Below are 13,946 nucleotides of genomic sequence, written 5' to 3' on the forward strand. Positions count from 1 at the left end.
TGGATAATTTTTAGTTTGCTTTGTAATTTCTGGGACTATGGGAACCAGACCTCAGGATGGAAGCTTCTTTCATGCGTGGTACTAGACCACATCAACTACCCAGTTTTAGTGAGGTCACAGATCTTAGAAGAAAATCGACCATAATCACTTTGCTGGACCAGCAATTCCTAACTACATTCTAAATGTTATTCTTATACCACAGATATATATGACATTACTATTCCTCATAAAAAGAAGTTTCTCTTTACAGTAAATGAAAACCATGACACAAAACCACAACTGAACCCAAGTCAGTGATCAATGGGTGTGGGGCATCATTTCCAATGGATACAAATATAACACAGTTCTGGCATACATAATATGCTCAAGGAACTTTATAGAAGATGAAGCAGAAAATATTATAAGAGTCAAAATACCAGGAATTTTTCTGTGAGAAAGTCTTCCATTAACAATATCAATAGGCATGCTAACCTGGAAGTAGGGAATCTCACAAGGTCCCAACCACAGTCAAAGAACTATATTTAGCTAATGACTGCTACCATAAGGAGAATTAGCCTCTCCCAAAAGTGATGCCCCTAACTAATTAGCCAATATAGAGTAGTTATAGGCTCAACATATTGTATTTATATTTGTGCATATGTACATATACATAAAATTAATCAAAGAAAGATATCAACTTGGAAATTAATAAGGGTACATAGAGGGACTGAGGGGAAAAAGAAATGATAGAAGCAATGAAATTACATTTGAATTAAAATGTAATTTAAAATAAAGACACGTACTTAGAGAACAAGTAGGTCTTTTTGTTTTGTTTTGTTTTTAAATATCTGCTGAAGTTATGGTTCAGAGATAGGGGAAAAATACAATGAACAGAAGGCCATGCTCAGCTAAAAGGCATTTCAAAGTCTTTTTGAAACATGAAAAAACAGAATAAAATAAAAAAATAAGTACAACAAAGCAGGGGACTTAGACCAGGTACTCTCACTGTCCAACAATAATATTAAGACTTAATCGTTGGTGCAGCACCCTCAGATGTCATTTCAGTCCCAGATCCAAAAGTGACCCATAGGTGGGCCAGGCCTCAAGAGGGTATCATGCTGTGGAGCCATCAAACACTAAAGCTTTTAGAGACCCTAGGACATAGAAGAAGAAGGGCAATTGTCATAGGGGCGACAAGAATTGGTCTCAACCAAGACCTAGTTTCAGGAGTGGCATTAAACCTAGCAAGAGATGACTCTGGTGTGAACACAGGGGAAAAATCACCTATGTATGGGCACCTCTGAGGCCTATAGTTTCTCATGCCGCAACCCATATTCGGAGGGAAAAGGACAACTGCCGCCAAAAGCATTATTCTTGTTAAAATACCACAGCCTTTGCCAGAAGAACCTCACTGTGTGTTCCTGTGCAATCTGTGTCTATCTTCCTTTAATTAGGACATGACTCTCTCCCAAACAGCACATGGTGAAATAAATATTGTAGATCGGTGGTTCTCAACCTTCCTGATACTGCAATTCTTTAATACAGTTCCTCATGTTGTGGTGATCCCCAACCATAAAATTATTTTTTGATAATTCATAACTGTAATTTTGTACTGTTATGAATCACAATGTAAATATCAGATATACAGGATATGTCATGACCTATAGGTTGAAACCCACTATTGTAGAGGATCCTGATCATAGGATTAAAAAAAAATCAGAGGCGAAGTACTGCATCACAGCTGCTACCTCTGCTTTCCTGGTGCTGACTATTGGCCCAGAATCATTTCCTTGTGATTGCCAGGCCACCATTGTGATCTCCCTGTCTCCTACAATCTTTCCACTGACCTAGTACCCAGCCCTATTCACACTTTAGATATAAGCTTATTTTTGCTTATTTTTATTTCCTTTCTTCAAAAGAACCCAATTCCCTCTGGAAATTGTAATGTTTTTTTTTTCTCTGTAGCTAATAAGAAATCTAAGGCTAGTGTCTAGCACATTCAAAAGAGAAGGCAATATGATGACATTCAAATAGCATGGTGGGTAATTAGACCCATTAGGAAGAACTAGTTCCTCATGTCACTCACCAATATACCAGAGGCATACCCACATTCCTGTATTACTCAGTCCCTTCCCACTGAAAACTGAGCCTCCTTAAAGGAGAAAAAAGTCACAAAATCCAGTTTTTTTTCTCATCCCTACAGAGTCAGTGGAGTTAGCAGGTGACTGCCTGTGCTTCCCACTGGCCTACCTGCACTCACACCATGGATATCCATAACTGACAGTCCTTCCTGCATTCCCACGGAATAAACCTTTTCACATGGGAAATGTACTTACGCATTTAACAGGAAATCTTACTCTCTTTAAGAGGAGTCTCCAGAAGATCACTTTTTCCCAGGTTAGTACTGATGTATTGCAGGAAGGAAATAGACTGTTTTCCGTGTGTCCTTGGGACAGCCCTGTCATCACCTCCCAGTTTCCTCTGTACCATTTTCATTCCAGGGTTTCTCTAATGTGGGCAACTGTGCTCATTGAGAACTCTTGAGTCATTACCAAGACCAGGCCATATATTTCAAAGGACGGACCTACCAAATTCCACATGGTTCCCAGTCAGTAGTATTGGTCAATTAGCCTCAACCATAGGCACACATACCTAGCATTATGGAAGCCTCTTCTCTGGAATCCATGCACTACTTGTCACCTGAATTCTCTTAGGTTCCTGATGTAAGAGGGTCTTCTGGTTTGTGTTGATTTCATTGGTTAATAAAGAAACTGCCTTGGCCATTTGATAGGCCATCCCTTAAGTGGGTGGAGTAGACAGAATAGAATGCTGGGAGGAAGAGGGAAGTAAGGCAATTGCCATGCCTCTCCTCTCTAGTTCAGAGATGTCATGGAGCCAGCCGCTAGGTCAGACATACTGATCCTTCCCGATAAGCCAGCACCTCGTGGTGCTACACAGATTATTAGAAATGGGTTAATCAAGATTTGGGTGTTAGCCAAGAAGAGGCTAGATATAATGGGCCAGGCAGTGTTTAAAAGAATACAATTTGTGTGTTGTTATTTTTTGGGGCTAAGCTAGCCATATGGGAGCTGGGTGGGATGAAAAGCAGGCCTGCCAGCTGCTTCTTCTACAAATGGCGACTGCTTGCCTCATTACTACAGGTTCCTGCAGACTAAATCCCTAAACAACTTCCCCTAAAGGCAAACATCATTCCACGTGAATGAAAGGTACATCTACAACACCTACGACATAAGAAGCATACTCTGTCATTGTTTTGCATTCTCTCAGGTATTTCATCCTTTCCAGGACAAGCAAAGAATATATGCTCCTCACGTGCAATCACGACTACAACTTGAGCAGTGTGCCATGTGCAAAAGTTATTTCTTGTCCTACTCATTCTTCCATGTATGATAATAGCACAGCCAGATGCCTGGGCTACTACACTTGGGAAAGTTGGGCTTAAAGGATTTCCTAACCTTAATCTTGGTTTGTTCTCCAAAGATCTTGAGCAAGGTAGCTGTTTTATTTAGGGATACTGTAAACAGAAATTTTTCATTCATTTCCCATCCTTACAGACCCAAATAATCACACAGAAACTATGTTAATTACAACACTGCCTGGCCAATGACTTGGGCATATTTCTATCTAGCTCTTACATCTTGAATTAACACATTTCTATTAATTTGTTTGTTGTCATGAGCCTGTGTCTTACTGGGCAAGGTTCTGGCATCTTCTCCTTCAGCAGCTACATGGCATCTCTTTGACTCCACCAACTCTCTCTCTCTCTCTCTCTCTCTCTCTCTCTCTCTTTCTCACTTTCTCCTTCCAGACTGACTATATTCTACCCTACCATAGGCTGAAGCAACTTCTTACAGAGGGGAATCCCACATCAGGTTACTATTGCTGTGCTGAAACACCATTGACTGAAACCACTTGGGGAAGAAAGGTTTATCTGACTGACAATTCAACATCACTATTAATTATTGAAGGAATTCAGGGCAGAAACTCAAGCAGGACTGGAATCCAGTCAAGAGCTGATGCAGAGGCCATGGGGGTGCTGTTTACTTTACTGGCTTCCTCCCCCGAGCTTGTTCATCCCGGTTTCTTAGGGAACCCAGACCATCAGCCATGGGATGGCACCATCACAATGGTCTGGAATCTCCCACATCAATCGTTAATTAAGAAAATATCTACAGACATGTCTGTTTACAACCCAGCCTCTTGGAGATATTTATTTACTCAATTGAGGGTCCCTTCTCTTAGATAATGATCATTTTTGTCAAGTTGATATAAAAACAAACCAGCACAGTGGCTGAGTAAGGAGATGCATCTAAGAGTTACAATCTATGCATGGGTAAGATGTACCTATCTGTTGATTTGATAGAGCATCCCTGGTTGGTGAAACTTGGCCTTAAGAAACTGTTACTGCCACACATTTTTTGGCTACACTCCACCTACAACTTTTGCTACTTCTACTCAGAATCACGCTAAGGAAAGACAGCATCTTCTGCTCTTTGTTGCTGCCCACCCACAAGCTACACATTTTCAGAATGTCCTAGGTACATGTCATCCTTTCAGTGTTTCCTATCATCTCTGGATATTGCTAGCAATTGGGTTTCCTTGCGGAACCCTAGTCTGACAGTAAGGGTTCTCCTGAACTTCACCTATAGATCTACCAAAAGAGAAGAAAGTGAAAAAAAGAAAAAAAAGTAGAGGTAGGAAGAATAAACATAAAGAAGGAGAAAGGAAGAATAGATAAAGGCAAATGGAGATGTGTGCAGGGTGAGAAGTAGGAAGAAAGCAAAGAAGACAGAAAGGAAGGAAATGATAAAAAATAAGAAGAAAAGAAAGTGGATTTTCACTTAGTTGAGGGTACCCTGGACTACATATAAAGTTCCATGTCAGCTGTGGGTAGACACTCACATCCTGTCTCAAAATTAAAAAAAAATATTAAAATAAGAAGGAATTGTACTGAATATAGTACCACATCACTGTAATCTTGACTTCTTGTGAGGCTCAGGTAATAGAATCAATCATCTGAAGCCTATCTGGGATACAGAGAGAGTTCAGGGGCAGCCTGAATAAGAAAATTATTTTGAGTTCTCAGTAGTCCTCATTGTCCGCTATGTTCAGCTAGCCTGGTTTTATCCCATGCTTTTTCAGACCCAGGCCAGCTGACCTTGGTGAGTTCCTGATAGAACATACCCATTGTACTCAAGAACAATGGCAGTGGGTTTTTGATCCTACTGCACATACTGACTTTGGGGGAGCCTAGGCAGTTTGGATGCTCACCTTACTAGACCTGGATAGATGTGGGTGGTCCTTGGGCTCCCCACATGTCAGGGAACCCTGTTTGCTCTTCGAGCTGATGAGGGAGGGGGGCTTAATCGGGGGAGGGGGAGGGAAATAGGAGGCGGTGGCGGGGAGGAGGCAGAAATCCTTAAATAAATAAATAAATTTAATAAAAAAAGAAAATTATTTTGAAAATTGAAAGACAAATAAATACAAACAGAAAAAAGGGGCTGGGAGATGGTTTAGTGGACAATTTTCATGCTGTGTTAGCTTGAAGACCTACATTTGAATTCATAACATCCACAAAAAAGCCAGGAAATTTGTCATTGAAATGTTTCGTTACTATCGGGGAATAGAGAAGGGCACATCCTTGGCCTTTCTGGTCAGGAAACCTAGAAAAACAGAAAGATTTATGTTCAGAAAGACCCTGTATTTTGAAAATTCAGATGAAGAAAATTAGAAGGATACACATGAAGTCAAGCTGTGGCCTCTACATATGCAGAAATAAAAACAAACTCACACAAATTCATGTATCACTTAACACAAATTTACACACATTTATGCAGTTATATGTCTTTTATTTTATGACACAAGAGGGACAGAGATTTGTAGGTTAATAGTGGAATGTTTATCTGCCACGGTTTAGGCCCTTTCTTCCATTCCAAAGACTGGAAAAAAAATGATCAGGAAAAAATCCACATACTTGGTAACAAAGCAAACTTCCACAGATATAAAAAATATTAGTAACCACCTGTGTCTTATCGGATAACCATGGAATAAAGTTGGAATTTAACAATACTGCTACCCCCAGGAAGCCTATAAACTCATGGAAGCTGAACAGTCAACTAGCACACCACTCCTGGGTCAGGGGAGAAACAAAGAAAGAAATTAAAGTCTTCCTTGAATTTAAAGAAAATAAAGACACAGCATAACCAAACCTATGGGACACTATGAAGGCAGTGCTAAGAGGAAAGTTCATAGCTCTAAGTGCCCACATTAAAAACAAAACAAAACAAAACAAAAAAAATGGAGAAAGCTCACATTAGAGACTTAATAGCACAGCTGAAAGCTCTAGAAAAAAAAGAAACAGACTCACTCAGGAGGAGTAGAAGACTGGAAATAATCAATCTGAGGGCTGAAATCAACAAAATAGAAATGCAGAAAACACAAAGAATCAATGAAACAAAGAGCTGGTTCTTTGAGAAAGTCAACAAGATTGACAACTTTTATCCACACTAATCAAAAGGCAGAGAGATAACATGCAAATAAATAAGATAGGAAATGAAAGGGGGACATAAAAATAGACAATGAGAAAATTCAAAGAATCATTAGGTCTTACTACAAAAGCTTATATGCCACAAATTTGGAAAATGTAAAAGAAATGGACTTGTTTTTACATAAGTACCATTTACCAAAACTAAATCAAGACCAGGTAAACAATTTAAATAGACCTATAAATCATGAGGAAATAGAAGCTATCATTAAAAACCTCCCAACCAAAAAATGGCCTAGGACCTGATGGTTTTTTTTTCTTTTTTTTTCTTTTTTTTTATTGAGAAAAGGAGAAAAAAAAACAAGTTTCCACCTCCTCCCAGCCTCCCATTTCCCTCCCCTCCTGCCACCCTATGCCCCCTCCTCTCACCCTTCTCCCCCTCCCCCCACTCCTTTCCCCCTAACTCTCCAGTCCAAAGAGCAGTCAGGGTTTTCTGCCCTGTGGTAAGACCTAGGACCTCCCCCCTCTGTCCATATCTAGGAAGGTGAACATCCACTGGCTAGGCTCCCACAAAGCCAGCACATTACATAGGATCAAAACCCCGTGCCATTTTCCTTTGCGTCTCATCAGCCCTCAGTGTTCGCCATGTTCAGAGAGTCCAGTTTTATCCCATGCTTTTTCAGTCACAGTCCAGCTAATGCAGAATTTTATCAGAACTTCCAAGAAGAGCTGATACCTATACTCTTTAATGTGTTTCACTTAATAGAATCAGAAGAGTCATTGCCAAACTCTTTTTATGAAGCTACAGTCACCCTGATACCAAAACCACACAAAGACCCAACCAAGAAAGAGAATTACATACCAATCTCACTTATGAATATTGATGTAAACATTCTCAATAAAATTCTGGCAAACAGAATCCAAGAATACATTTAACAAATTATCCATTACGATCAAGTAGGCTTCATCCTAGAGATGCAGGCTGGTTCAACATACGAAAATCTATCAATGTAATCCATCATATAAAGAAACTGAAAAAAAAACCCATATGATCATTTCATTAGATGCCAAGAAAAGCATTTGACAAAATTCAACATCCCTTTATGATAAAGGTTTTGGAGAGTTTAGGGATACAAAGATCATACCTAAATATAATAAAAGCAATATATAGTAACCCAACAGCTAATATCAAATTAAATGGAGAGAAATTCAAAGCCATTCCACTCAAATCAGGGACAAGACAAGGCTGTCCACTATCACCATATCTCTTCAACATAGTTCTTGAAGTTCTAGCAATAGCAATAAAAAATATAAGGAGATGAAAGGGACTGGAATCAGAAAGGAAGAAGTCAAACTTTCATTATTTGCAGATGATATGATAGTGTACATTAGTGACCCCAAAAAGTCTACCAAAAAACTCCTACAGCTGATATAACAGGCTACAGGATCAACTCAAAAAAATCAGTAGCCCTCCTATACACAAAGGATAGAGAAGCAGAGAGGGAAATCAGAGAAACATCACCTTTCACGATAGCCACAAATAGCATAAAGTATCTTGGTGTAACTCTAACCAAGGAAATGAAAGATCTATTTGACAAGAACTTTAAGGTATTGAAGAAAGAAGTTGAAGAGGACACCAGAAAATGGAAGGATCTCCCTTTCTCTTGGATGGGTATGATCAACATAGTAAAAATGGCAATTCTACCTAAGGCAATCTACAAATTCAACACAATCCCCATTAAAATCTCAACAAAATTCTTCACAGACCTTGAGAAAACAACAATCAACTTTATATGGAAAAACAAAAAACCCGGGATAGCCAAAACAATCTTATACAATAAAGGAACTTCTGGAGGCATTACCATCTCTGACTTCAAATTCTATTACAGAGCTACAGTAATGAAAACAGCTTGGTATTGGAATAAAAACAGAGAAGTCGACCAATGGAATCAGATAGAAGACCCAGATACTAACCCACAAACCTACGAACACCTGATTTTCGGTAAGGAGCTTAAAGTAGACAATGGAAGAAAGAAAGCATCTTCAACAAATGGTGCTGGCATAATTGGATGTCAGCTTGTAGAAGAATAAAAATAGATCCATATCTATCACCATGCACAAAACTCAAGTGCAACTGGTTTAAAGACCTCAATATTAATCTGAACACACTGAACCTGATAGAAGAGAAAATAGGAAGCAGTCTACAACACATGGGCACAGGAGACCACTTCCTATGTATAACCCCAGTAGTGCAGACAATAAGGGCAACATTGAATAAATGAGACCTCCTAAAACTGAGAAGCTCCTGTAAAGAAAAGGACATTGTCATTAAGACAAAAAGGCAACCTACTGACTGGGAGAAGATCTTCACCAACCCCGCAACAGACAAAGGTCTGATCTCCAAAAAATATTAAGAACTCAAGAAACTAGACTTTAAAATGCTAATTAAGCCAATTAAAAAATGGGGCACAGAACTGAAGAGAGAATTCTCAACAGAAGAAGTTCAAATGGCCAAAAGATACTTAAGGTCACGCTCAATTTCCTTAGCGATCAGGGAAATGCAAATCAAAAACTTTGAGATACCATCTTACACCTGTCAGAATGGCTAAAATCAAAGACACCAATGATAGCCTTTGCTGGAGAGGATGTGGAGTAAGGGGTACACTCATCCATTGCTGGTGGGAATGCAAACTTGTGCAACCACTTTGGAAATCAGTGTGGCAGTTTCTCAGGAAATTTGGGATCAACCTACCCCAGGATCCAGCAACACCACTCTTGGGAATATACCCAAGAGATGCCCTATCATACTACAAAAACATTTGTTCAACTATGTTCATAGCAGCTTTATTTGTAATAGCCAGAACCTGGAAACAACTAGATGCCCCTCAATGAAAGAATGGTTAAAGAAAGTATGGAATATATACATATTAGAGTACTACTCAGCGGTAAAAAAAACAATGACATCTTGAATTTTGCATGCAAATGGATGGAAATAGAGAACACTATCCTGAGTGAGGTAACCCGGACTCAAAAAGATGAATATGGTATGTACTCACTCATAAGTGGATTCTAGCCATAAATAAAGGACATTGAGTCTATAACTCGTGATCCTAGAGAAGCTAAATAAGAAGGTGCATCCAAAGAAACACATATAGTTATCCTCCTGGATATTGGAAGTAGACAAGATTGCCAGGCAAAAATTGGGAACTTAGGGGTGGGGAAGGGATGGGGGTAAAGGGAGATGGGGGGAGAAAAATGAGAAGGAGTTAATGGGGAGAGCTTGGGAGAATGGGAAGTTTGGGATAAAGGAAGGGTGGATATGGGAGCAGGGAAGTATATATCTTAATTAAGGGAGCCATTTTAGGGTTGGCAAAAGATTTGACTCTAGAGGGGTTTCCAGGTGTCCAAGGAGATGTCCCCAGCTAGTTTCTTGGGCAGCTGAGGAGAGGGAGCCTGAAATGGCCCTATCCTATAGCCATACTGATGAATATCTTGCATTTTACCATAGAATATTTATCTGGGGATAGATGGAGATAGAGACAGAGATCCACATTGGCTCAATGGACTGAGCTCTCATGGTCCAAATGAGAAGCAGAAGAAGGGAGAACATGAGCAAGAAAGTCAGGATTGCTAGGGGTTTGGATGCTCACCTTCCTAGACCTGGATGGAGGAAGGAGGACCTTGGACTTCCCACAGGGCAGGGAACCCTGACTGCACTTTTGACTGGAGATGGGGGGGAGGGGTATGGGAGAAGGGGGAGGAAAGTAGGAGGATGGAAGGAGGTGGAAATTTTTGATAATAATAATAATAAAAAATATAAAAAAGAATTACTATTCATTTTCTTCTAAGTTCTATTTCCATAAGTATATCCTAGTATCCAGGTACAGGAAGATTCTAGAGGATCACCAATTGAAGTGCATTCTGGACTCCAGAATGACCTTGAGGGCATTTAGGCCTATTTAATGAGGCCATTCTTCAGATAAGAAGAAAAAAGCCTAAGCAAAAACTTATCCATAAACTACTCTTAAAAATAAGACAAGCTTGTTCACCTTTCAAAATCATTTTCAGTAGCAGAGTGCTTTTCTAGTATCCATGATGCCCCAGATTTAATATTCAGCAACACAGAAAAATGTATTTAGGATTATCACCTCAAACAGAATGATGGTTATTAATAAAACCCTTTATAGAAAAGTTATGGCTATTATAATGAGATTTTGGCTTCCAACTTTAACAATCCTTCACCTTACGCTACAAAGTTTTACTAAGAAAGCCTAGACACTCCCCCATACATTTTGCAAAGATTGATTTGGATGACTTCTCTAGCCTCACTCTCTCTTTTCACCATTAACTACTCCTGTCATTTGTCTACACCCAAGGCTAGACTGATAATTTGAGCCTTCATTTGAGAGCAGGTCTCAGAAAAAAAGGTGATATCTTCTCTCCTCATTTCTAACATCCTAGTCCTTCATTTGATTGAGTTAGGGAAAATGTCCATTAAGTATTTCTCCCCACATGTGAATGTTGTCTTATTATCATTTTCTCAATTAGAGAATGTATTCACAAATATACCCACACTGACTACTACAGAGACAATACTTAATAAGTATCATCTAGAAATCATGCTACAAGTGTAATCTATGATATTTACAGAGGATTATTATAAGCTTAACCCATGTTGCCTCTAAATATTCTTTCTTGATCAATAAAAGAGGAAATGCCTTTTGATCCTTGTTTCTGGTTGTTAAATTCTCCAGATGTAGTAGAGTGTAAACTTCATGGACCTTAGTTCTATTTGGCCCATCTTGAAATATGATCATAAATTTTCTCGTTGGGGGCACAATGAAAGGACTCGCGTAAATACTTCCTGAAAATGCATCCTGTGAAAAAAATTTCTTCAGATTATTGGAGTATAGATAAATGGTAGAACATTTCAGTAGCATGCAATAGTCCTGGGAATCTACCTATCCACCTTTAATACACACACACACACACACACACACACACACACACACACACACATTCGTATTGCAAGTGTCATCACCATAAATAATTGTTACACATATAACTTCAGCACTCAGAATCTGAGGAAGGATTGTTTCATGTCTGAGACAAATTTGGACTACATATACAGTTAGAGAAAAATTTGGCTTACATTGTAGGATTCTGCCCAATATAAGCAAAAAAAGCAAAAGCAATCAGAAAAGTTCAATGAGAGAAACAATGTGACAGAATTGTAGCTTAAAACAAAGGTAGACCACCCTGATTCCAAGGACTCAAATTTATCATATTTAATATCTACCCAACATATTTTAAAAATAGGCAGAAGTACATACAAACATGAATGAATAGATATATGACATCCACACATGAAGATGGAGCAATGAGTGAATACATTTCTTTCAGTACTCACATGCATGTTTATACCCACCTTCAGCTTATAATCTCCTTTTTAGGTAATAGTACTACCCACACTGAATAGGTCTTCCTACTTCAACTAACATTACAAGATAATCCCTCACAGGCATGCCTATAGACCAACGGAATCCATACAATTCCTCATTTAGACTTCCTTCTCTGATCATTCTTATATTGTTTCAACTAGACAATCAAAACTAATCATAAAACTATGAATGTACTTACAGTCTCTTTCTATTTTATAATTATCTAGGGGTAAGCATTATATATGTTCACAGATTTTCTTAGGAATTGATGTGTTTTAAGTATTACAGGGAAATAGGTTTTTGAAAAAGATAACATATAATATGTTTCATATTACATATACCAGAGTAAGTTAATTGTCTATTACATTATGAGTTTCCACTCATTTATTATCTTTCAGCATTGATGTGCGGGCGTATTGTACTCAGCCAATGCAAAGGAAGTTATAAAGAAGCAGAAAACTTCCAGATTTACTTCTAGGTATATAAAACTCATACAATTGTTGTGAAATAGTTCTGTATGAACTTGACACCTTGTCTTCTCCAAGTTGAATGCCTTAGTATCTATTTAAAAGAAATGACAACACAATATATGTACTCAAAGTTTCATATTCCATGCTCATTCATATGGTGATGTTCATAACAGGTAAAGCTTTGAGATAATCCAAAGATCCAAGAACAATGAATGATGAGACAATGTTTGACACATCACTAGGAAAAACTTCTCACACTTGCTAATCACGGGGGTCCCTTGAAGATATCATGCAACTAATCAGATGTAGGGTCTCATGCCTCTCATACTAGCCCTTGGATAGGAGAGGTAGTGGGATTTCTAGAAGTTTGTGGCAAATGCATAATTATACAGTGTAGAGGGTGTGTTGATTAGATTATCTACCTGCCTGAACAGAATGCCATAGGGGCATTCTCAGGCTTTTCTCATGCCACATCCAAGTCATCAGATCTTCATATAAGGCTCACTCTCTCAAAAATAACACCTTTCCCTTAGTACTTTAAACCTGAGTATCCTGTCTTTGTCCTGAGTAACTGTCTTCATATTGTCCTGTGTGTCTTTGCAGATCTCAAGTATTCACTGTCAGCATCATGTTGAAAACATACAATCGCCAAATGGGAGGTTTTGTTTTGACCACAGTGGCCTGTCTACTTTGCTGCATCTCCATGGGGCTCCCTCAGTAGCGAGTGTGGTACTATGAAGACCCTATGATTTCCAAGCCTACAATGGCTTTTGTGGGCAAATGGAAAGCCTGTGTTTTCCACAATGGCAACAACTCCAGCAACATACAACTACCATGACTCCTTCATTCCATTGTACATTCGAATAAACCAGCACCTGCTGCTGGTGGCTAGCTTTCTTGGGCTCTTTGGGAAAATCACCACCAGTATTGCTTTTTGTAGTCTGTGTATGGGAAGAGTGTGGAGGAATGCCACCTGCAATCCATTCAGCATTTCAGGGATTCCCAACATCATTGCTAGCAGCTTTCTTGATCTTGCTGTTCTGTTCAATTACATATCCATCATGCGTAAATGGGGGATTGCCTTTCCAACATCTTTCAATATGCCTTCTGACCCAGACACTCAGAAGTTTGGTAGTGCCATGGTTCTGGCAACTATAGCTGCAATTTTCTTTCTAATAAGTGGCACAATTTGCCTTTCTTCAAATTTAGCCACAGGCAAAACACTCCACTATAAAATTTAAAAGTAAATTTTTATCTTACACCACCTTGAAAATCCAGTAAAGATAGCAAGCATTTGTCATTGTGTCTACATAAATTTTGAAAGAGCTCAAAGTGATGCCAAATGTGGCCTGTGACAAAAACTAGTCAAGTTGGCCTCCTCTTATCTTTTTAGCATGTTTTGTTTCCTTAATTCGTTGTTTGTATTATGGGCTTTCATAAAATAAAATCTTATTTGAATTGTCAATATAATACTGTGTTTTATTTGCTGTAAACAAAAGTAAATAATAAACTCAATTTATATTGTTTTTTTTCATTACAAATATTTATTAG

At 38.7% G+C, this 13,946-nt stretch overlaps 1 pseudogene; it reads left to right on the forward strand.

Annotated features, from left to right (window-relative positions):
* Positions 1-13,023: 13,023 nt before the first annotated feature.
* LOC121441294 lies at positions 13,024-13,636 on the forward strand (annotated as a pseudogene).
* Positions 13,637-13,946: the final 310 nt, after the last annotated feature.

The sequence above is a fragment of the Microtus oregoni genome, unplaced genomic scaffold (assembly GCF_018167655.1).
Source record: "Microtus oregoni isolate MIOR12 unplaced genomic scaffold, Mior012 000074F_ref0000038, whole genome shotgun sequence".
NCBI classification, from domain to species: domain Eukaryota; kingdom Metazoa; phylum Chordata; class Mammalia; order Rodentia; family Cricetidae; genus Microtus; species Microtus oregoni.